Source organism: Hetaerina americana, unplaced genomic scaffold, assembly GCF_022747635.1.
Source record: "Hetaerina americana unplaced genomic scaffold, ioHetAmer1.1.p SCAF_12, whole genome shotgun sequence".
Lineage (NCBI taxonomy): Eukaryota > Metazoa > Arthropoda > Insecta > Odonata > Calopterygidae > Hetaerina > Hetaerina americana.
This window is the reverse complement of record NW_027286292.1, coordinates 29,270,350-29,292,996: the sequence shown is the minus strand read 5'-3', so window position 1 is coordinate 29,292,996 and position 22,647 is coordinate 29,270,350. Positions and strand designations below refer to the sequence as shown.

The following is a 22,647-nucleotide window of genomic DNA, read 5'->3' as shown; positions in this document are numbered from 1 at the left end:
ACTTACATCATTATTTACATGTATTTTTCATATGTCGATACTTAATGGGACCTGTTGAGATAATCAAAAGATAGTCATTCCGCTACTCTCTTGGCATTAAAATGAACTGCGTTGGTATCCAGTGGTATAAACGATTATACACGCACCACTCGTCAATGACAATAATTATTAATAACAACAGGTCGTTACCATGTAGTAGTTGCTATGTTCAAGTCGGTTTTAGTGCAACAACATACACAGTGATAGCTCCCCAGCATAGAAAATAAAACAATTAGTATTTTTTTTCGTTATTGTAAGTGTAATCCAGCGTAGGCTCTGTTGCGTTGTCTTTATGTAATTACCGGAACGAATTTTCATCTAATAGGAAGTGCGTAAGTAGTTCTGCAAACAGATAATTTTGATCCATTATTTTTGCAAGAATGAGTAATATTTTATTTTTTGAGTAATACTTATATTGAATAAGTTTTTTTTAGGTCAAACTTTTGTTCTTGGTCGTTATATCCAACGACTTTCGGCTTTAACACACCTTTAAATTGGCCCCTCAGAGCTGATCAATCTACACGTGCCGCCGTACAGTTTTAAATTAAACTATTTCAGTTTCTATCAGTAGCTCTTGTATTTCATACTTCGTATGACTAATTATCTTACTTCATTCAATAAGTATTAACTCTAAAATAATTTTAAATTGGAATTCGTACCCAGTGATTTTTTATTTTGAAATTAAAGTTTCTATAATTCAAGTTATATTTTTACTCGAAAAACATTGTAACCGATTTTTAAAATGGGCATAGGTTCCAATGGTATATTTTCACTAACCGGGGGTTTCCTGCAGCCTCTGATTTTTTACGAACGCTGACTGAGCAGCTGTACTTGACAATCGTTGGGCTGTAACTTCCAGAACTCAAAACAGCCAACGTGCGAAGTGCTGCATTGCCATGCATTGATACATATTCATTTTTTGATCATAATTTGGCTCTCTCGGTGCCTTAAGTGAAAGTATTTGTCTCTAGGACTTTTCTCAAACTTCTAGGTAGCTATTGTAACTTTGAGCGAGATTTGATGCGGTTAGCTTTTACCCAAAAATTGGCGAATTAAGAAGTCGTGAGGAAATTATTTAAACGCGGTAAAATAAGGGCTACCCCAGGATTTAGTGAAATTTGACCCCTTTGTACTTGTTAACTTCGTAGTGGGGTTTGTCCGGTGGCGTTTTCTAAGATTCAAGCTGGTACTCGGGTGCGGACTTTGACGGCCAGTAACTTTATGCCTTATCCCACGGTCCAAGTTTCTCCGACGCTTAGCATGACGTAACGGCTGTTAGAAGAACTCAACGGTGTTGCTTGGGAAAAGGATGATTCTCGTATGAAATCATCTGCGTGTCCTGCTTTCGAGCCCAGCATTTTCCCGCGCTAGTTTGTGGCTACTACTTTACTGAAGAGATCAACAAATATCGAATAATTGTTCTAGGTTTAATAGCGATACGAAAACATTTTTTGAGATCGTTCTTAATTGATTATTTTTAATGTACTTCAAGTACGGCTTCATTAAATGGTCGACTCTATTAAAAGTTGGAATAGCAAATGTATGGACGTATCTTGTTCCGAAAACCTTCTAATAGTGACACTGAAAAAACTGTAAAGGTTCTTTTCTTCAGCATAAAATATTGGTTTCATTTCGTTTTATGAGCGACCATAAAGATGTTTATTTGAAGAACGTCGGGCGCTGAATCCGATCGGACCTGTTTCGCTATACTGAATGTCATTTGGGTAAAAATATGTCATATCATTTTAACATTTCTTAGATTCATCCTGTGAAACGTTTAAATTTGCCATTTAGTATTAATATGTCTTCGGCTAATTATGAAATATAACCAGGTTTCGGAGGCTTAGCTGCCATTATTCTCAGAGCTTCGAGTGACTTTTTGACAGAGATAGCCTTCGCAAGGCTGGCGCCTAAATACGAATACCTGACACGGTGTGAAACCTCAAGACGGCTTCATATGCAGATACGCTGGAAAAAATCAAATCATAACTGCAGTTTGGTTCCTGTTGAATTTTATTCTGAGTAGGATTGCATCATACACTTGTACGATGAAAACTCATCTTGAAGTGTACACTCGTGCTCAGAAAAAATAGTTAGGTTGTCATATTATAAATTAATAAATTAATTCGTCGTGATCTCAAGGCAATTTTTCTGTACATTCATTGTGTACATAATTTTTATTCTCCGCCCCATAAAAATGACGCAATTCTGCCAACATTTAAAAGGCGCTAACTATTACTGTGGATAGAATATCAGACACCCAGGTCCACTCTTACTCTATAAAAATCATAATTTCACCCCGAGCCTGCGTGAGTTTCTTCGTGGAGCACGTTGTTGACGTGGTTCTTCACGACAGTTTGCTTTTGATTATGTTAAGCGTTTAGGCTGTTGCCACGGAAAGATAATCATCGGTGAACGCCATCTTGAAAATCGCTACGATTTTCTCTATAGGTCTCTTGCTCCGCATAGTCACATTGACAAGCGGACATCACACGTTAAGTAGCGTACGTTATATTCTTGCAGAGAAAGTGTCGGAGAAACTTGAACCATGAGGCATGGCCTTTAATGGGAATACTTGTAGTGTATGAGAGTTGTCCGTGTCCGTTATTCAGCCCTGGGAGACTTCTCCCCCAGAGGCCCCCTCCCATTGTTCTTGGGAGTATTCTACGAAATTGACCGTCATTCGAAGTGGTTCCTGCGAGCGTTTCACTGACCCGGGATGTGGGTAGGAGAGGAGGTGGGGGTCACGATTCGCTGCCCCGTCGCTATTAGTGACTCCGGGAGCCGGGAAACGCCCTGGTGGCTTCCCCAGCTTATTGTTAGTGTCGCCAAGATTGAAGTGTTTCGGCTTTGGCTAATCCTAGGGTAAAAGAGGTCTTGTGGAGACGACCCAGAGCACAAAGGAAGTATTTGGGGTCGGTGAAAGAAACTCGTAATTGGTATCGAAAGGACCAGGTCATTTTCCTCACTTCACTTACACATTACATTACAATTTAATTAACTATGGAAATTTGCGGTCAATGCGAATGGTAATTCACGAGAGATTATTGATACCAACGAGGAAAAGAGACGAGTTTACTCAGCTGGCGTTGATTTTCCTACTGAGTAAGAATCTTGTGCAAATACGGATGACTCAGTTAAACTCATCGTCGTGGAATGCTGGTAAAAATTGCAGTTATCGATCTGAAGATTTGTTTGCCAAACTCATCCTGTTCTCTCTCCATTCGGCCTCTTTTAATTTCTTCAGAACTTCGTGCATTTATCCATCCCGTTGTCAAATTGTCTCTCTCTCGATTTCCACTCCTGCCTCAACGCAATCCATCTCATAAACGTGTTCACGAGGAATCCAGACCGTACGATATGCCCCGTAACTTGTTTCCTTATTTGTTGCAATTTTTTACGTATTTTTTCTCAGCCCAACATTGGCGACGACTCACCACTGAAGTGGTCTTGGGGTTTCTTCAGTGGCGCTTCGTGTCTCCATCCAGTGAGTTTTTTGTCATTCCTCCGTCACATTAATTTCCATTGCATGTACCTAAAACAAGGTCAGAGCTACAAAGAAATCGGTGTGTGATAATTTACGTTAATCGAACTGAAGTATTTTTAAATCGCTTCACATTTTCGATTAATGTTATGGGTTGAATTTAAAATGTATCATTATGAAGCTTTAGAAGTTTTACATAATGGCAATTGCTAAACGGCCGTATGTTATCTCCACGAATGTGGAGATCTGGTGAAGTGGTCCGATAATGGGCGCTCTACGATACGCGCGGGGTGTCTTGGTCATCTGTGCATTATTGCACTTGGACTAGGTTTGAAGAGTGAGAGGCGCAGATAAAAACGACAGAACATTTCGTGGCGCAATCTGTGGATGTGATACCCTCTCTCACTGAAAGCACTTTTTCATGCTTTGCGCTTAGTTCCCCGTTTTCCTTCGAATAAAATTAATGATTGCATTAAATCACAGTGGTTTCATGTTTCATTTCTATCGCGTGTTAATATAACTTCATAAATATACTCCAAGGAGTGGAACTGTATTTCATTGACCGAATTAGAGCTTGAAGGATACTGTTTTTTATGTTATTGTGTGAGTAGTATAAGTGGTTATATGTCTAATCAGACATAGACTCATAATATCGCCCCAAGATGACTTAATTTCGCTCCGAATTCATACCCATGAGATTCCGCCCCGGCGTACTTCGGATTAGTCTAAGACTTGTCCACCAGCGGGTGGCGTACCGTTCCCCAGTATAGAACTCTCTTAACCTTGCGTTTGAAGTGCTGTTGCCGTGCCATGAAACTGAGTGGAACTATAAATGCTGGAGGGGAATGCATAGATACTTGACTGGCGCTGGAGAAATTTCCTTCGTGAAGTGGGAAAAGTGCTAAGTAGGTCAGCATGAAGTAGATTCTCGGAAAACGGAAGTCCTTTTCCTGGAAGCTCGTTGGATCTCTTCTCGGATGATTTGTGTCATTAAAAGTACTGTCGATAGCATTGAACGTTAGTGCAGGTTTCTCGTCATGCCTCCGCACGCTTGTTATCGCGCGAGTGATGATATCAGAATTGGATATAGTAAATATGGCTCTCACATCGTATCAAAGCCTAGATTCCACCCTTCTGACTCACGCTTTTTCCATTTTCATTTATTTCCCCCAACTACATACTTAGTGTGATAATCCATGATGTGCGGGTAGTTATTTCTGTCTCGCTTGTTTTCGTCTCACACTTTTTGGTCCTTTATAATATCACTCGACGCCGTCGCATTTTATTGCAAACTTTCAACTCCCGCCTCAATAGTATTTACAAGTTTTTTTACATCGCACCTGCCCTTCATCGAAATCTCCCCTTGACTCCTCTTATTTGAATCAGTTTTGTTTTAATGATGACACCCTATCCGTCATTCCGGGTGATTTAGTGCCTAAGTAACTTATATTGCCAATTCAAATAGTTTGTTGATTGCTTTGGTATTATTGTGTCAATCAAAACTCGAGCTGTTTCCATGTGATTACCAATTTTTGCTTCTCCCATTATCCCGCATGCGTTCTACCTTTCTTGGACCCCTCCCCCATCTAAGGTGTGCCGTAATACATTTATTTCGATAGTCCCTATCGAGAACCCCATTTAAGTTTTGTAAGGTTTTACTCTTTATCCTGAGTTACCATTCTACCTAGGTAATTATTCGAAGCGCGATCACAAATCAGTGCACAGGAGAGACTCTCGGGAGAATGGCGGTGAAATGACAGCGAAGGATTGAGGATCGGATTTTCGTAAGCAAAAAATTATCACATTTTTGTCATGCAGCTGAGACTATCAGCAACGCATGGTAGAGTTACTGGCATTTTCTGCAATGGATAAAAGCTGTTAATTCCTAGTAGGAAGGGATATTGCCCGTTGTGTATCCCCTACTTCATTACATAATTACTGGTCGCAGCTGTGGGATAAACGAACAATAATTTTACAGAGACTGCTTTGATTGGCATGGCCATGATGGTATCTATTTGGTAATTAATTCGTGTAATGCCGTGAGAAAAGTGCAACATTTTCGTTTGCGGCATAAAAATGGGCTCCTAGCGGTTAATCTTGAAATTATAGCACTATAACGATACTTCTGCTTCGATTTTTATTTGCGCTTGTTTTTATTTTTACGCAGGTTATGAAGTCCGTGTACTTGACATTCCGAATTGTACCTATAAACCCTGAAATTGCCTCCGTCTCTGATCATGGCTTGACAGATTTGTCGTGGTAGAAATAATCAGTGACACCGTAAAATTGTATCGGAATGTTTTGCTGAAACTTTGGCGAACGCCTGGAAGTTATGCATAGTTGGAAATAATTTTGCTTCGAAAGGAACTGGAAATCGTGGACTGAGAGTAAGAAAATGAAATGCGTTGAAATGAACTGCAGCAGCGTTAATTACAATATGAGAAGTAAGATATGTGACAGTAAAAGTCTCTGTAGTGATGTTTGTAAATGACTAGGAACTCGTATTTGACATATCACTTTGGTTTATCCGGAAAACTTAACATTGAACAATTTCCTCGAAACGGAAAAATATTTGCGCTAGAGATAGGTGACATTTTTTGTTTAGCGCCGAGCGTTAAGTGAATGATAAGAAAGGCAGGTGATGGAATAGGCGAGCCTTTTTCGCAAACTGATAATTTTCGCTTAGCGTTTTCTCATACCAGTGTTTTGATAACCAAGATGGCGAAAAAATGGTCGCTTATGGTATTTGGAAGTCCTCTGCTATGACCTTGAGAGTAAGGAGTGCTCTAGCAAATATTCCTCGTTTATTGAATTCTGTCTTCCTCCGTGATCAAATCACCCTGGCTTCTCTCGCCGCTCGGTCCTGACAGCGAGACCCATGCCCTCTCCCCCTCCGCGCGGTCAACTGAGTCGAGGACCGCCCCCGAATGGCGCATGTAGGCGCCGTCGGGGTTGGAGTACACACTACTGTGCGGCGACTCTCATGGGTAGTTGACTAATATTGACGTTGATTGTTCCGCTCCGTCCACACTCCCGTCATCTCCCGCCCACCAATTGTATACCTGGCCTCTTCGGCGCGTTCGACCTCTCCCCTCCCGCAGTGAACACGAGCCCATGAATTTTTCAATCGATCGTTTCGTTGAGATCTCACATGTCTCAAGCCAGCCGTGGAATCTTTTCGTGGGCCCTAAGAGAGAACCGCCGCGGATAGAATGTTTGATTTTTACGGTTTTGTCTGGAATCCATGAGGAGATCACAAGCAATGAGGGTATTTGTGTCTGTCTATTTACTTAGTGTAATGCACCCCACGTATTTTGTCAATTTATTTTGGATTGCTAATGTTTTCACTTGTCTTTTTAGGCCCCAAGTGTTGCCTGCGAAGCTCTTTACATTTTGCCCCAGGCTGAGTGCAGTGGTTAATCTGACAGATTTTTTTAGCTAGATCAGGTAAACCCTTTGTTTTAATGGCCTAAGGCGAGTGTATCGTATCGGTATTTTAATATGTTTATATCCTCACAGTATTGGGATTAAATTCATGCGATGTGCTGTGCACCATGATGAGAGCGAAATGGGAACATTCTGACGAAAGTCCTAATTACATTTTTTAAGCATATTTCCCACGCGGAAACACTTGAATTTTGGACTCCACCCGTGCATGGCGGTAGCTGCAATGATCGAAGGTGGACGCCCATATTCAATATTCCATTGAATAGTATTTAGAAGGATTAGCGATGTGTTTAGCCTAGTTGCAAGTTAACGAGTATGGTTGATTAAGCGTAAGTTATTGAGTATAATTTAAGGAAGTTGGAGATAAAATGGAAAGGAAAAATATGCATTTATACTAAATTTTTAATAAACTTCTGATTAAATAAATGAAAATCCCGATCAACATAATGTGTTTTCTAAGTAAGTAAAATTACTGCTGATAAGAAGAAGGTCATGGAAAGCAGACCATCTTCGACAAGATTTCTTGGGAAATTGTCCCTGCGAGCGAGTTGCGTTTGCGGACTCGGGTGTGGATTTCTAACCGTAGGTAAAGCCAATAAAATATCCGTTTTATTCTGGTGCCTAAGGCAGGGTAGAATTGGAGCATCAGCCCACTGGTGCGTGCTACGTCCGCCATACGAAACACATTGGCTTCGGATTATAATTTGGATCGTGAAATATTTCTCTAAAGTTATTCAAATATCTCATTCTCTATGTATCATCTGTTATACTCTCAGCTTTATTCTTCACATTCCTTATTTTCCTCTTCGTCTTGTGATAAATTGTCATATTTGAGCGACTAATGAAAATTAATCTGAAATTACTCTGGTCATTTCTGCACAGTAAACATATGAGAGAGCCAAATAACTAAGGAGACACTTTTAGCATCACATACTGGAGCGAGCGAGTGTGATGATTTCAGAGGAGCAATTCTCGCATTTAATTCCTTTTTTTTCAATTTGGATCCGAGAACCCCCTTTTATGGCCAAGCGTTACGCCGTAGTCACGCTCGACGCTCAGCGAGTTGTATGACGCCACCTGGACTCATCAATTTGTTGACTGATGATTCACGGTAGGTGTTGTACACTCTAGGTTCCTTTACATACCATTATCTTTTGATAAGAAAGTTCCGGGAGTTACTGGATGAAGAAAGAGTACTTTTCGTAAAATGATAGCGAATGAGTAGACTTGGGAAAGAATGCGAATTCTTCCTCGATTCCAATCGGGTCTATTTTCAAATATGCTATTCGATTGCATCCCCATATTTGACTATTACAGTGGCGTAGTTTTGTGTTACTCCGATTTGTTGATTCCTGTGCCATTTAGGTATATGGGAGATATGAGGTCTAACACATAATAGAACACGCTTCTGACAACGAGATGGTCTTTTCGAGTCAGGGATTGTCAGAACATTAATTAGCCCTTAGAGTGTTTATTTTGGTAAAAAACGTTTCAGAGCACTGCAAGGTAATGTCGGTTGGCATTTGAGAAATGTAATGTTGCCTCATTTAACGTTCAGAAAATGTGAGGGGGCGGAACCCTTTATGCGTTCTTTGCCTCAGCTGTTTATATTGACTCTCAGCTTTGTAGACCACTCGAGTGATGGGAGATATACACCGTTTTACATTTTTAATTAAATGTCATCCGAGATTGTGGGAAATCGTTTGTGGCGCGTCCATCGTGACGTCCTCCCATTCCAGGATCCAGAGTTCCATCACCCGAGGCCGGCGGGTTTCTCATTGGCCCCTAGGGCCCTTACGTGTGGCGTGGAGAGCACCTGAGAAAGTATACTGTCAGCGAATGGGCCAGTAAAGCTAGGCGATTTTCTGTAAAAGAGAAGGGGAATGCCGGTACCTCATTCGCTCCGTATTTCTCCGGTCCCTGGATCCTACCCGCAGGATCTGCCAAACCGCTTAGTCATATGAGGACAAAAATTGGAGCTTTAGTTCTAGACCGTTTAGTTAAGGAGGGAGTCTTGAACAGATATTTTGAAATTTTGTACCGGAGAGATGATGCAGCACGAATCGAAAATCGCTCTTGTCATCAAAGTGCCAATGAATGATGTGGTCATAGATAATAAGGGATTTGGGGATCGAGATGGTGCGGGGGCTAACGTACTGGCTTCCCACCCCGAGGGCGCGGGTTCAAATCCCGGCGGTGTTGAATATTTTTCAGAGGTATCTCGATCCCTACTTGAGGTGCTTTGTGGAGGGCACTTTGAGTGAGTACGCCGTCCGTCGGATGGGACGTTAAGCCGCGGACCCCTTGGCGCCTTTCGTAAAGAGTAGGCTAATGCCGACGCCGGGTTTCTCTCCACCCTTCATCCTTTCCTGTCCTTCCCCTATGGCGCAAATGACCTTAGCTGTCGGTCGCCTCCCCTCAAAACTACTACTAATAAGGGATTTGAATGAAAACGCTTAAAAAAGTGAAGAAGAGGTTATTTTACGTTGGGTAAACATTACCTTGTTTGTGTGTCTAGAGGTTGGGACTCTTCGTAGGACTTTATTTCACAAATAGACAGTATACAAAGAAGATTTAAGGATTTAGTGAAGAATCGTAATGAGCGAACAGAAAACGTCCCGTTATCATTGGTAAGATTGCGTTGGAAGACATTGGAGGAAGGAAGATTACTTCTAGGAAAGAACGATTTATCCGAGTTTAACTCTGACACGCAAGAAATAAATAATCCGATCGCAGTCTTACATTGATAGGCGAGACCGAGTGAGAAGGGCAATTGACGGCCGAACGAATCAATATAAGGAATCGTTTTCCGTCGCACCAATGAGACCACAACAGGAGGAAACTTATTATTACAAACTGAATTTCCAGAATGCCATGAATCATCTAATTCCAGTTACTCTAGTGGCTCACAGCACCCACTTCCTCACGCTTCTTTGGAGGCTTGCAGGGTAAAGCGTTGATGTAACCACGCTCATTGTCCACCCCGTCGATAATGGGATCTCGGTAATTTTTCGTCTTCAGTAGTAACTGAAACAAATCGATCGAAATCACTTCCGATTCGTTGTTGGTTGTGCGTAGCGTTGCGTCCATTCCTTCCTGCCGAATCTGGATTTTCTTCTCGAAATCTCCTCTCTTTGGCGCCGAAAAACCATTTCCGGTTAACGAAAATGTCGCCTGGGAAATCCAAGGAAACTTTGGCATAGGGGCTCTCTTCATTTCCATTCTCTCCCTCATCGGAGATGAAGCGTGATGTCATGGGAGCACATGACGTCAACCCCAATTTTTTGAGGGAACGGTGTTTAATGATTTGACCGTTATTATCAGTGATGTCGGGACAGAAAATTGCCGGCCATAGGCGAGCAGTGTTTGGACACGGTCATCGCCCTCCCCCCCTCTGCTACCGAGGTGACGGTCGAATAAACCTCACGGTCCCCGGGGGGGCGGGTCCGGCGGGGAGGGGGCGTAGCTCCTCGCGGGTGTATTGCGGACGGTGAGGGGCGGCGGAGGAGATGGAGTGTGCCGTCCGACGTCCTTCAAATCCTTTATCTAGGGGGGGACACGCCCAGTCGCCTGTTATTAAGCCGTGCGTGTGTGTGTGTGCGCGCGTGTTTGTGTCCGTTCTGTCAACTGGATGGGCCGTTCCCCCTTCCGCCTGCCGGGACGATATGCGATGGCTCGTGACGGCGGCGACCTCCGTGCAGCCACCAGACCGGCCGTGCCCCCTCCCCTACCCTTCTGCCCCCCTCATCCGCTGACAATCGGGGGGCCTCTCTCGTCCCCACTACCGACCCACGACCCAGAAAATCGATTTCGCCCCTCCAAGTGAAGATCAAAAGGGTCGCCACCACCCAGGTTTGCATTAGTCCGTCGTAATATTTTCACCAGATTTAGCTGAGGAAACAATCCTCTCTTCGATACCTCCCCGTCCTCCCTCAACCTCCATACCTTCCTCCCTCAACCTCCATACCTTCCTCCCTCAACCTCCATACCTTCCTCCCCTCTCACCCTCCACACCTACCTGCCTCTCTTACCTCCCTCCCTGCATCCCCCTTCCTACCTCCCTGTATCCTCCTCCATTCCTCCATCCATCCCTCCCTACTTCCCTCCCTCCGCGTCCCCGCTGCTTTTCCCTTCACCTCTTCGGAAGAGGAAATACTTGGTTCTTCCACGTTTATTTTATTATGGACGACCTGGGTTTCGACTTATTAAGTCATCATCAGGTGGTGTATCTTTGTAAGTCGAAACCTAGAATAATAAATATTTGTGGAAGAACAAAGTATTTTCGTTTCCGATATGAATCGCTTCCACTGAGTGACGCCTCAAACCGTTCTGTTCTTCGCTCCTTCTATGGTTCCCTGTCCGTGCAGGTGCATAGCGGGGTTTGAGTGTATATTATGGTTCGCAGGAGCTTTGTGTGTGGATGGCTGCTCGATTAATTGACGGTCGAGGGTGAAACGGGCTGGAGGCGGCCGAGTTCTCCGGGAGTAGTTCCTTGGAGGTGGCGGGGGGAGGGGGCTGCTGATGTGTGATTTCCGTCCCCTCCTCTTCCCAACGTCGCCGGAACTTTCTCGAATGATATATCCGCACTGCGTCCGTCGTGCTTTTTTCGCGTGACCTACCCCAATTGCACGCCCCCGCATATGTATTGAAACTTAAGCATCTCCATTGGTCAAGCCTGTTTGTGAAATGCGCGTCGCGTGAGGAAATGTGTGGCGAAGTCCGATGTGTTATCTTTTCCCTCTGCTTATTTCGAGGAGCCCTGGAAATCTTGAGGTCTAATCGGATACTAATGACTGAAGGGAGTAGTATGAAAGGATTTTCAGGCGCTTCGCCGGTGTAGTTCATACAATACCAAGCATTCCAATTCATAGAAGTTATATAGCGATAGTAACTGCAATTTTCATGCTATGGCGTTGTATTGGTGTCCTACCGCTCACTACTCAGTGAATGTTGAAAAGTACGTGTTCCTTTCATTGTGAACAACACCTGTTTCAACTGCAGTGTATTAAAAGTCATGTTTTACATTTTCGATAACGAAACAGTATCTTGGAATGTTGCGATCAAAGAATAAAAATTATGATCTGCTGTCATTGTTTCTCGAGAAAAGTGCCTTTTAAACATTTAGTGAATGACTAGTTGGTCTTTACTTGCAGTTGCTTTAAGTGTGTAAGGAAACTATCCAGTGGCTTCTGTAGGGATACACTCTAGGGCAAGAACAGTGGGAATGCTAATAAAATTCGTAGGAGCTATTAAAAGGTTAGAGAATGATGCTATCTTGTGATCGATGGTCCCCGTTTATAGCGCTAAGTTATAGGTACTTGTCAAGAAAAAATTCTTTCGGCCTAGATTAGGTTCCAAACAGCTCAGTCTGATTCGTTGAATACTGTTGTAGAAATTCGTGAAGTGTGAATTTGATAAAGTTAGGTAAATAAGTGTCAACACCAGCAAATTTAAGATCGATTTCATCCGCGAAAAATACGGGATTATCAAGATACGTTAATGCTCCCCACTTGTAATTTGTGAATTTATTTTGAGACCATCGTCCATATCCGTTGGTGATTGCAACTCGTGCCATGCGTTGAACTTGCAGGAACTCATGACCGAGTTGGGAGTCGAACTCGCGACCTCAAGGTACGTTACCTCCAGGCTGTCGACCGGGTCTGCTGATGAAAAGGATGTTGGTCTCTCGGTTTAGTTTTTAAACGAGTTTTCCGTCGGATAAAAAGTTTACGGTGTCCGTTCCTCACGTCCTCATGGGGAAGGCACTTGAATCGCTTTAAAAGGAATTGATTTCTTCCACCACGGGAGCCGGACTCGCACCGGGAGTTGCGCGTGTCTATAATAAAGTGTTGATGCTGAAGTCACGTCGTCTGGAATTAGTTTGCCCTTTTCCCTCGCGGGCTTCAATTTGGATCGTATCACCCCGGTCGTCATTCCGGGCGTAGGGAATCGATCCTCCCATAAGTCTGGAATCCAGGAGATTAATCGCCGCAAATTTTTCCGCAGTTTTCACAAATTTATGAGAATCCCAAATAAAGCAAACTGTCCGCAGGAAGCGTAGAAAAATGTTCGTTGAAATCTGCGCTTATATTCCACTTACCGTTCGATGTATCACCTCATCCCGGCTGTGCTACTCGGCAATACTTGATGGCCGGTGTGGCGTCGAGGCCATGAAGTTTAGGGACCACGCTGTATCATTTGTGCTCTGTGTTGCATTATTCTCATACAGCAGGGGGCATGTGCAATCCTCGGTATGCTCTCACGAGCATCACGCTGCAATCTAGTGTTGCCGTAGAACTGCCACGCTGGCACTCGGGTTCTCGAAGAGTGAGCGTCTCGGGTTTCTTACGGTTTGAATTTGCCGAGAGGCGGGGATGTGGGTTTTCGTGATCATATCCCCGTAATCCGCTTCATCGGTCTCCCAACGCCGAAGTACTGCGTTCGAAATTTGAGTAATGGCTTTCCTTTTACTTTTCTTGCGTACGACGTCCGTCGCGTGGGACGTGACATTGTGAGGGCATTTCAATTATCGATCGCCCGCGTAAATTACCGCAGGTATATACACTTTTCCCACCTGTGGAAAGGTAACATTTTGCGAAATCTTTCGCTGGACTAGACCAGCACATTTAGGCCAATTGCCTAAATGTGCTGGTCTAGTCCAGGGGTCTCCTTGAACTCGGAATGCTGGGAGCGTCAGCGTTTGCTCATTTCGCGAGGAACTCATGAAAAGTCCTGAAAATTAGTCTAGAAGTCCTGGAAAATTTCTGCGCTGAGAAAAGCAGAGCGTGACACACGCAGTTCCCTCGACAGCTGCGTATCATTTTTCACGAGAAGAAACCTTCTCGCTTTGCATCCTCTCCGGAGGTTTCCGAGAGATAAGCACGGAATTCCGGTCTCTCCAATTGCAGGCCTGGCCGAGGCCAGAACTCCCCGGTTCATGCGCTCCGCGGAAGTGGATGATGCCCCTTCGTAAATTCATTTAATAAATCCGGTGAGCGTTAGTGTGAATCGTTTTCAAGTTACTTGCCTGTGGTGAGTCAATGAAGAGTTCGTTGCTTCTTGACGGGGTAATTCAGGCCCATGAACATTTCGGGAAGTGCCTGCTAAGTCAGGAAATGAGAATATAACTATGGTATACAAAACTTTAATTCGTGGAATTGGTTTTTATGAAGTAAAGAGAGGGACTGTGAGGCGCCACGAGAAATATATAGTATTTGAATTTCCGACCCGAGTTACGTTGTCTTGCGGTATTGACAGCATTGAGTTGTGAGTCGACGGTACCAAAGGTTACAAACTGAAGCATTTCTCATTTTTGTTAAATATTTGTTATTCAAATCGTTATTCAATATTGCTTTTATTTTTTCCAGTTCTTATGGTTATTAAAAGAAAAAGTGAACTTGAATTTATTATGAATGAAATATTGTGGATACATAAATGGCTTGATATTTAACGTGGGTGGTCATACAATTACGAAGGTAAATCTTCCTACATTATGGCCCTCAATGTGTATAATAATTAATACCGTTGAGTTTGTATCAATACATAGATGTGTTCTTTGACGTTGATGGAATCAGAAATATAGGGTCATGACTGAGGGGATTGAAAACTTACCTTAAAAATGATAAAGCTCAAATATGTTATTTTTAACAAATATGTTATTTTTTAACATGCTCTCTGTAACTATTTGAATAATATCAACGAATGAATCCATCGTTTTTACACCTTTTAAAAATAAATGGATTCAAATATTCAAGGCTAGCAATAAACGTTAAATTGTGTTCTGAATTATTTGCCATTCTGAAATTGCGAGTATGTAGTCAATGATCCCGTTCAAAACTGACAGCTCCCAATAATATGAAGTGGTATTACATGTGATTCACGTAGCTGAAGGCTAATTTGCAAGTATTTGCATATGCATAGGGTATAATTATGATATAATATCAATAAAAATGTTACCCGCTCATCATTTGCAGTTTACACAGGTGTGTTTAGGACATTTTCTATGAAATTTGAGATTGTGTAAAGAGGCCATGTACATTTACTGATTTCTTAGAGAAACATGTCCTCGGTTTTAGGGACAAGGGCTGAAATGTTCATTTTTAATATGGAATTCAAATTGACCGTTATGGCTGAGAAAGTTTTAACTTGGCTCTTGTGGGTTGGCAGAATACCGTTGAAAATTCCGGTTCCTCGTTTTAATTGTTTTACGATCTCAGTTATTGGGCGAGATATTTTCTCTGGGCACTGGGATTCGCTTTTGGTTCCGTCGTCCGAAGCAAAGGGGGGAGGGTTTATTCGGCTCGAACAAAGGCATCCAGGCGGTGCGAGCGGTGGTCCGTTTGAATGCAAATATCCCGATCGCTTTTGGCAGAATGGTACCAGTTTCGGAAAGGTTTCCGCGTCGAAAGGGATTTTCCACGCGGGGAACCTCCCTCGATCTTCGGTCGCTTCACCGGAAAACGCAGTGCCCTATTTTCGATGCGACCATCCAGGAGAGTTAAGATGGGTAGGGACGTTTCGGAGACATCTCCGTAGATAGCAATTCCCCCCCCCCCCCGGAGGTGGCCGCACGTGTCGACTTCGCCGCGGACGGGACAGCAAGACGAGGAATCAATTCACCGGCATGAGAACTTAGTTGGGAGCAATTAATGATAAGAGTGGGGTGTCTCCCCCGCGATGAGAAGATATCTGGAAAAGTTCTAGAGTGTCGGGAATGCGGTCGGAGGCTCCGGGCCACACGATCTGGAGGTTGGGAGGGGATGTTTCCCATGGGCACCCACCGTGGGTACGGCTCGGTCTCTGGGCGTAGAGAGGCCTTCTGTGAGAGGTTTCTGACTACTAAAGGTAATTTTTCTTCATAAATAGTTTGAAAAGCCCCAAAGTTTGTCTAGGCAAATAATCGGCCCCTTCTCCCGCCAGTTTCGCAGGGATATCTGGGCACCTCAATTATGGCACATCCCCGCCCGAAAGCCTAATCATCTCCGTTTAACGTTTAAAAACAAAAATCTTTTAGGTACAGCATATGTGATGCTACAGCTCGTAATGCAATAATACGGTAGGTTATGTGGGGAAAACTCAGTACGTGTGTTATCCTGTCCCTTTCGAAATCTTGAATGAATTCGAATGATTCCTGCTATTATTTTGCGCACAAAACTGGTTTCTATTAGATCCCCCCCCTCATCTAACCAGTTTTCCTATGTCAGATGGAAAATTTCAAAATGTTGGGTTTTATTAAATCCATAGCTAATCGAAATGGCTTTGATGAGAATGTGTAATGAAGGTGTTACATTTATCTTGCGGAAGACCAGCCATGACTTGTTAACTCCTATCAAATTTACCAAAGTTAAATAGATTGGCTGGTACAAATGTTGTTTGATGGCCAGTATAATTGTATTATCCCCCGACTGTCGGCAAGTCATTTTTTGATACTCAAGATTTCACTGTTTTCCCCATACCCACTTTCCCCCCCTCCTCCTATTTTTGGTTAGTGCGTTGGTGTCATTTCCACCAATTGTTACCTTGACATTTACACATTGTCAAAACCATGGCTGGTTATTTTCCAGGTTTTTCATTTTGTATTAACCTTGGACTCCACAAATACTTCTAACGTTCCTGAGTGAGTGCAAACTTTCGTTGTGATTTGCGCAGTGGCGATTTAGATTTTGCTTATCCTATTGAATTACGTAAGTTTTTGTCTTTAAGACACACAGAATTCTTTGCTGAATTATCCTTGGACTTGTGGATAGGGTTGATGTTTTTTAATATGGGGAAGGCTGGCCTGCTAATAATGTGCAAGGATTTCACTTCGCGCCATTTTTTGCCAAATTGTATATTCATGAATAACTGAACTATGTAATGATCCATAAGGCTATACTTTCATTTTAGTGCATTCAAATATGCCCTGTGGACCATACATGTATAAAGATAAATTTAAAATAATGAATAAAAATATCGGTGCGATAACGATATTCTTCGATTTATGGGTTGTAGGCTGGTAGTCCTATGGTTCGGAGCTTTCTTTTTTTCCGAACAACGTGATGAGTCAGCCTGTCGCAGTTGGTCGTGTTTTCGACCCCTGGTCTTTTGGAAAACTTGACTATTTGTTTATTTTACCTTTTCATTTAGGTTGTTTATAATTTATTAACATGGTAATTCTCGCCGGGTCATTCTCATTTTATTTTTTCTCACCCCAAACTGCCTTCGCGGAAGATTGATTGGCGTACAATGAAAAACGGAACACTCCTGTTATGGCGCAGGTGCTTATTGGTAGCAAAAAAAGTGGGAGTGCCATTGTCGTGCCAGAGATTTAAAAAATCATTAATAGCGTGTAAGATCTGCCCTTCCGTGCTCTCTAATGCATGAAAACTTGCAGGTTAATGTTTTCAATGATCTTTCCTCTTGACTACGCACGGCATTTCGTATTGCGGCTTAGTGTCACTTTCGCCCACTTTGCGGACATGTTGGGTTGGTTTCACTAGCGGCTTCGAAAACGTGTAATTAGGGCTCATATTCGTTGAACCCTCGAAAAAAACGAAAAAAGTGTTTTCTTTTCACTTCACGTTATTGGGTGTTTTAGCACCTTTGCGTCATGTTCAGGTGCTTACATTGAACGTGCTGTTAGAATTGCTTTTCAATAGAAGGCGCTGTCTCACCACTCGATTGGCGATTTTTTGCATTATTTTTTGTGATAAAGGGTTAGATATTTGAAAATGTCTTTGCTGTAGCCCGGAGAACGCAGGAAAAATTAGTATTGAATTATGCGCGCGGTAAAAAAGGAGATTAAGAGATTAAATAAACACTATCAAACGGAGCTAATTTTTCTGTCATTAGTCAGTCGGGGGCGAGGGTCGCAGCCTCCGGCCAATCAGCGACAGGCCATATAAGGTCAGTTGCCGCCTCTAGCTGCCGATAACCGACTGGTGGGGAACTATGTCCTGATTGCATTGCTGTGATAGACATTGCTTTCTTTTAGAGATGTGTGACTAGGGCTTTCAGAATTCCAAAACCACGTAGAATATCCATTAATATGTCCTGTATTCTTCCGGCATATTTATTTCACTGGTACCCCATTGGCAGAAATTTCTTGTCGGAAACTACGTCAACTCAGGCGGAGGCAGCGATCGGCGTATGCCGAGATGAGGTTGAAGGCGTTGGATGCCGCATTTTTCTTTGCCCGGGATCTCATTTCATAATGGTTGAGCGATCAAGGAGCGATTAGGGTATCGAGTTGAGTAGGCAGCAACCCCGGCACGCCCCCCAAGGCCAATGATTCGTTCTCAGGCGGCTATAACCCAGCATTTTCCAGATAGCTAGTTTCGTCTTGAAAATCATAATGCCGGTTCAGCAGTGATTCATACCGGCATGCCTGCTATGTAAGACAAAGAAACATAATGCTACTTGTGTTAGTCATTCAAGGACATTAGAAATAGACGTGTTCTGTTCTCCTGACGTGGCGACATTGTCTTACACTATCATTCTTGGTATCCTCCGCCTTCACTAAGGACTTGTATCGTTTCAGATGTCATTCTTTCCGTCACGCGATTTATGACACACAAATAAATATAAATAAATAAATATATATATATATATATGTATGTATATATATATGTATATGTATGTATATGTATATATATATATATATATAAACCATAAACACAGTAATCAACCCGAAGGTCGGTTTAGTAGGTGATGGTACTCAGCTGAGTTCACTCAGTACTAAGCCTTATACGGCGTGTGAAATTCACACATCAGGGAAGGGGGGCCAGTTCCTTTCCCTGTGCCAGTTATGGTTTCCCAGGAAGACTTGGTACTTGTCCTGATACGATCATGTCGTTCAGATATGTCGCTTCAGGTTATGAGTGACATCATGTTAATCCTAACTCCTGAGCAAATGTGCACCAAGTATGAGTATGTCGTACCCTGCAAGCAGTTAGTGACGTGAACGAGGCTTAAAAGCTCCAGAGCGATTGGGGTAGGGCGGCCGAAGGGTGTTTTAGAACGTAAAGTGTTGCGGGCAAAAGGTGTTGTGTGCGTGTGGGAGGAGGGGCGGTGTAGGGAGGGAGAGTCAAGGGTCGGGAGTGGAGAGGTTCCGTCGATATCAGTAGTGGCTGACGAATGATAAAAGTGTCGCTCCGGGGGTACTAGACTCATCCACGCCCTCAGTCACGAACGCACGGTGACTGCAGAGCGAGGAAACATGCTCAGTCAGAGTCGGAGAATTGCTACCCACCTTAGCTGTGAAAATCACCGTTTCTCCTCAAACACTTCCATCGCGGCGATGAATTTTAGGGAAATCGAGAGTTATTTTTGTTTGCAATGGCGATAGTCACACAATATAAGAATCCATTCAGTGTTAGACCAGCGACCGCACAGTTTGTGCCCTGTGTGTACATTTTTAATCTGTTCAGGGAAAAATAGTTTCGATTGTTATAGATTGCCAATCGCCGTAATACGTGTATACCATGATCTTGGTGGTGAAAGATTATATGGTTCTTCTCGTGATCTCGATAACTTCGAATCCTACTTGAGACGCCAAGAGAATATTGCGAAAGTATATCACTTCCTGCATTTATCAGTAATGACCGTGGAACTTGCAATATCGAATTTGACGTTAGAGGTTTTTAATGGATGTTATGGAAAATCAGCTTTCTATGGCGTAGGTGAGTGCAATGTAACCGCCATATTAAGTCACGAGTGTTGTGGAGAGGATAAATGACTTCAAACTTAATTATTAATTTAGTAATCAAAATCCATTTATTAAGACCTCTCGCCCCTGGCAAACGACGTTAAAGGATTTTCCCTTTGCGAACGATATGTTTTTGTCGGTAATGTCTCTCGTATATGGAAGTCCCAAGAGTTACGGGGCTAATGTGGCCAAAGTTTTTCCCTTGAAAAGAGACAAGTTTTTACTTGTAAAATATTCGAATTTGCAGGAAATTGTACTAACTTGCGTTTTTTTCAAACAAAGTTTAGAAAATAATCGAGACGTTATGGATCAAGTCATCACATTGCCCATTGAAGAGTGCATACAAACTTGTTCTACTGATACTAATCTACTTCTTCATCGGCCTTTGGCCGGATTCTTGTAGATACCCGTTCAGTGAGAATACGAAAACTGAAAACCTACAAAATTGAAAACTATCGTGCATGCCTAGGTATTGTTTTCCTTTGTGGAGTGACATGCGAAATTCTATTCTTGATATTTTAAAGATAAATTATGTCAGAAATAGAAACATCTTTTACATTTGCCGTATACTTCGGATAGTGTCCATCGAAAACCTACCATAAACCCATAGACAACTGATAATTACAATAATCTTTTGAATAAAAATATAGGTGCGTAGTTAAGGTGCAAATTGTTGCTCTATCAGGAATAAACTGTTAGTTTATTATGAGTAAGTCTTATTCATTTAGCACATAATGTGCTGTACATTACCGCGGTAATTTTCAGCAGTCGTGATAAATAACGGATGTTACTGAATCGCTTACAAAATCTACCTGTGTTATTTTCCGATTGACCCCCCGATAATCGAAGGAAATTAGGGACGTCACTTTGACGGTCATCTTTCGAACAGCCGAGAATTCCGATTCCTCCGCGCATCAAAGTTTGGAGTGGAAATGCGGCGGCTGGGGCTGTCATTGCTTTTGGGAAGAGGGTGTCTTGCTCTCGGAGCAATGTGGGTCACTCCGTGTGGCCTGCCGCATTTGTAGCCATCGCATCCACTCCCCGCGGCTCTATCCTCGCGGTGCTAGAGGTGCGCGACCTCCTACCCTCTCCCCATGGCCGCTCCCGGCGCCGCCCCCACCCTTCATCGGCATGTGCAGCCCTCGGGAGGCCGCTGCATCCACCAGTGACGTAACTGACGAGTGAGGGTCGTGGTTGGCGGGCCGAGCTGGGGGAGAGTGACGTTTGGAGCATCGTCATGACTATGTCATGTTTTCATTGCGACACTGGTTCATAAACTCGGTGCCGACTTAGTGAAGAAGCATTTGTGACAAGTTGTGCACGTGTTTACCGCTCTTGTCGTCGAACGATAAGTTGGCTAGTTAGCATTGAATTTTTATCACCGGTAGGTGGGTTAGAGGATATTTAGTGATGATATAGTGTTCAATTTTAAAATGTTTACTAATGAGTAGCTATTTGTTTTCAAGGTGGGATATGGGTCTATGACCTTTACTCCAGTCTTGTATTTAGCCTTAAGTTCTGGTAAAATATAGTATTGAGGCTGTATTCAGATATGTGGTGTTACAAAAGTAAAGTAAAGTTCACATTTTTTAAATTAATTATGTGCCCTTTTTGGAAATGCTGTTAAATATTTTTCTGGTCATAGAAATGAAATCCACGCCAAAGGTGTGATGGGATGCTCACTTATGGATGTGGGCTAGTAGAGTCTGCTGCCTGTGGAGTATGAATGTATAGACTTATTTTCTCATAATGCATTGCTTTTTTATTGTTTATGAAGTGAAGTTAATCATGTGGTATCAATTGATATTTTCTCATAGTAGTGAACTTATAGATAAGGGAAAATGAGCTGGAAAATATTTGGATGTAAATTTTTAAAAGTAGCTAATGATAATTTTACACAGTATTGAATTCTTTTTGTTCATAAATAATGGGAGTTATATGCTTCATTTCAAAACATTTTTTTAAGCAGTTAATGAGTATTCTCTGTCATTTTTTGTTTGCAAAGGTATTTGAGCGAATAAATCTGGGCATTCATAAGTGATTTAAATTGAAAATATCTTTTACTTATGAATTTACTTAGAAATCTAAAATTCAACCGATAAATTCAATATCACCTTTGAATCTGAAGTTAACAAGTGAATATATTCAACAGATGCAGGTTAGATGTAGTGGAAGTTCATCATTGTTAGAAAAACAAATTCTGTGGAAAAGTGCAAATTTGTTTTTCTCATAATTAAAAAGTGAAAATTGTTTTTATTCTGTAACCTCAATTTGTGTTATTTTTTAGATTTACAGCATAAGAGTTCATGTGATCACTAAGTTTATCTGGCAGGTAGTCAGTGTAATTGGTTGGTTTTATATTCGTTGAATTAATTAGTGAACTCATGTGGACATAATCAATTTGTTATCCATTTTATGCATCTAAATTAGTATTTTTGTTACCAGACAACTTGCATGTGGTTATTGCCTGGGTGCAATATGGCATTAAATCCAAGGCTGCTCTGCAGCAACATACTCAATGTGCTAAGAGATGTATTAAGGCTTACGACAACCAATGAGTATAAATATTTCATGCTGTTAAACTATTCCTATTTTATGAATACTTCGTATCAATCTATGAATAAGTTTCAATCAATGATAATTTGAGCTTGATGTGTCCTGTGAAGTGAAGTTACCTTAATCACCAATGGTTTAAAACTGTTGCCATCAAGGATGGAGACCTTTATTTTAAATTGTTGAATAGGCATGCATTTCATCATGTCTGTTTTCCAAAATGTAGGATTTAAATTGTTTTATGAGCTTTAATGTTAGAAGTAATGGTGCCTATAACCTATAAGGGTTTAATTATATTTCTTGTTTGAAAGAAATTGAGTAGAGTTAGAATAAATATTGTGCTTAAGGAACTTGTTGATAGATGAGGAACTGGGAAGAAAACATTATTTAATGCTAAACGATAGGTTAGTAGGCTAAATAAAGGAATTGACCTTTAAAC

At 42.1% G+C, this 22,647-nt stretch overlaps 1 protein-coding gene across 5 annotated transcripts in view; it reads left to right on the top strand.

Annotated features, from left to right (window-relative positions):
- Rap1 (RAS oncogene family member Rap1) overlaps window positions 1-22,647 on the top strand; it is a 74,860-nt gene that overhangs the window by 33,494 nt on the left and 18,719 nt on the right. The window contains exon 1 of one of the 5 annotated variants that reach the window (XM_071582819.1): window positions 6,906-6,970. The exons of 3 other annotated variants lie outside the window; for them this stretch is intronic. The gene's annotated coding sequence lies outside the window, so the exon portion shown is untranslated. Of the gene's footprint in view, window positions 1-6,905; window positions 6,971-20,965; window positions 21,040-22,647 lie in introns of those variants that run through there. One more of the 5 variants, XM_071582817.1, reaches the window with a different exon arrangement.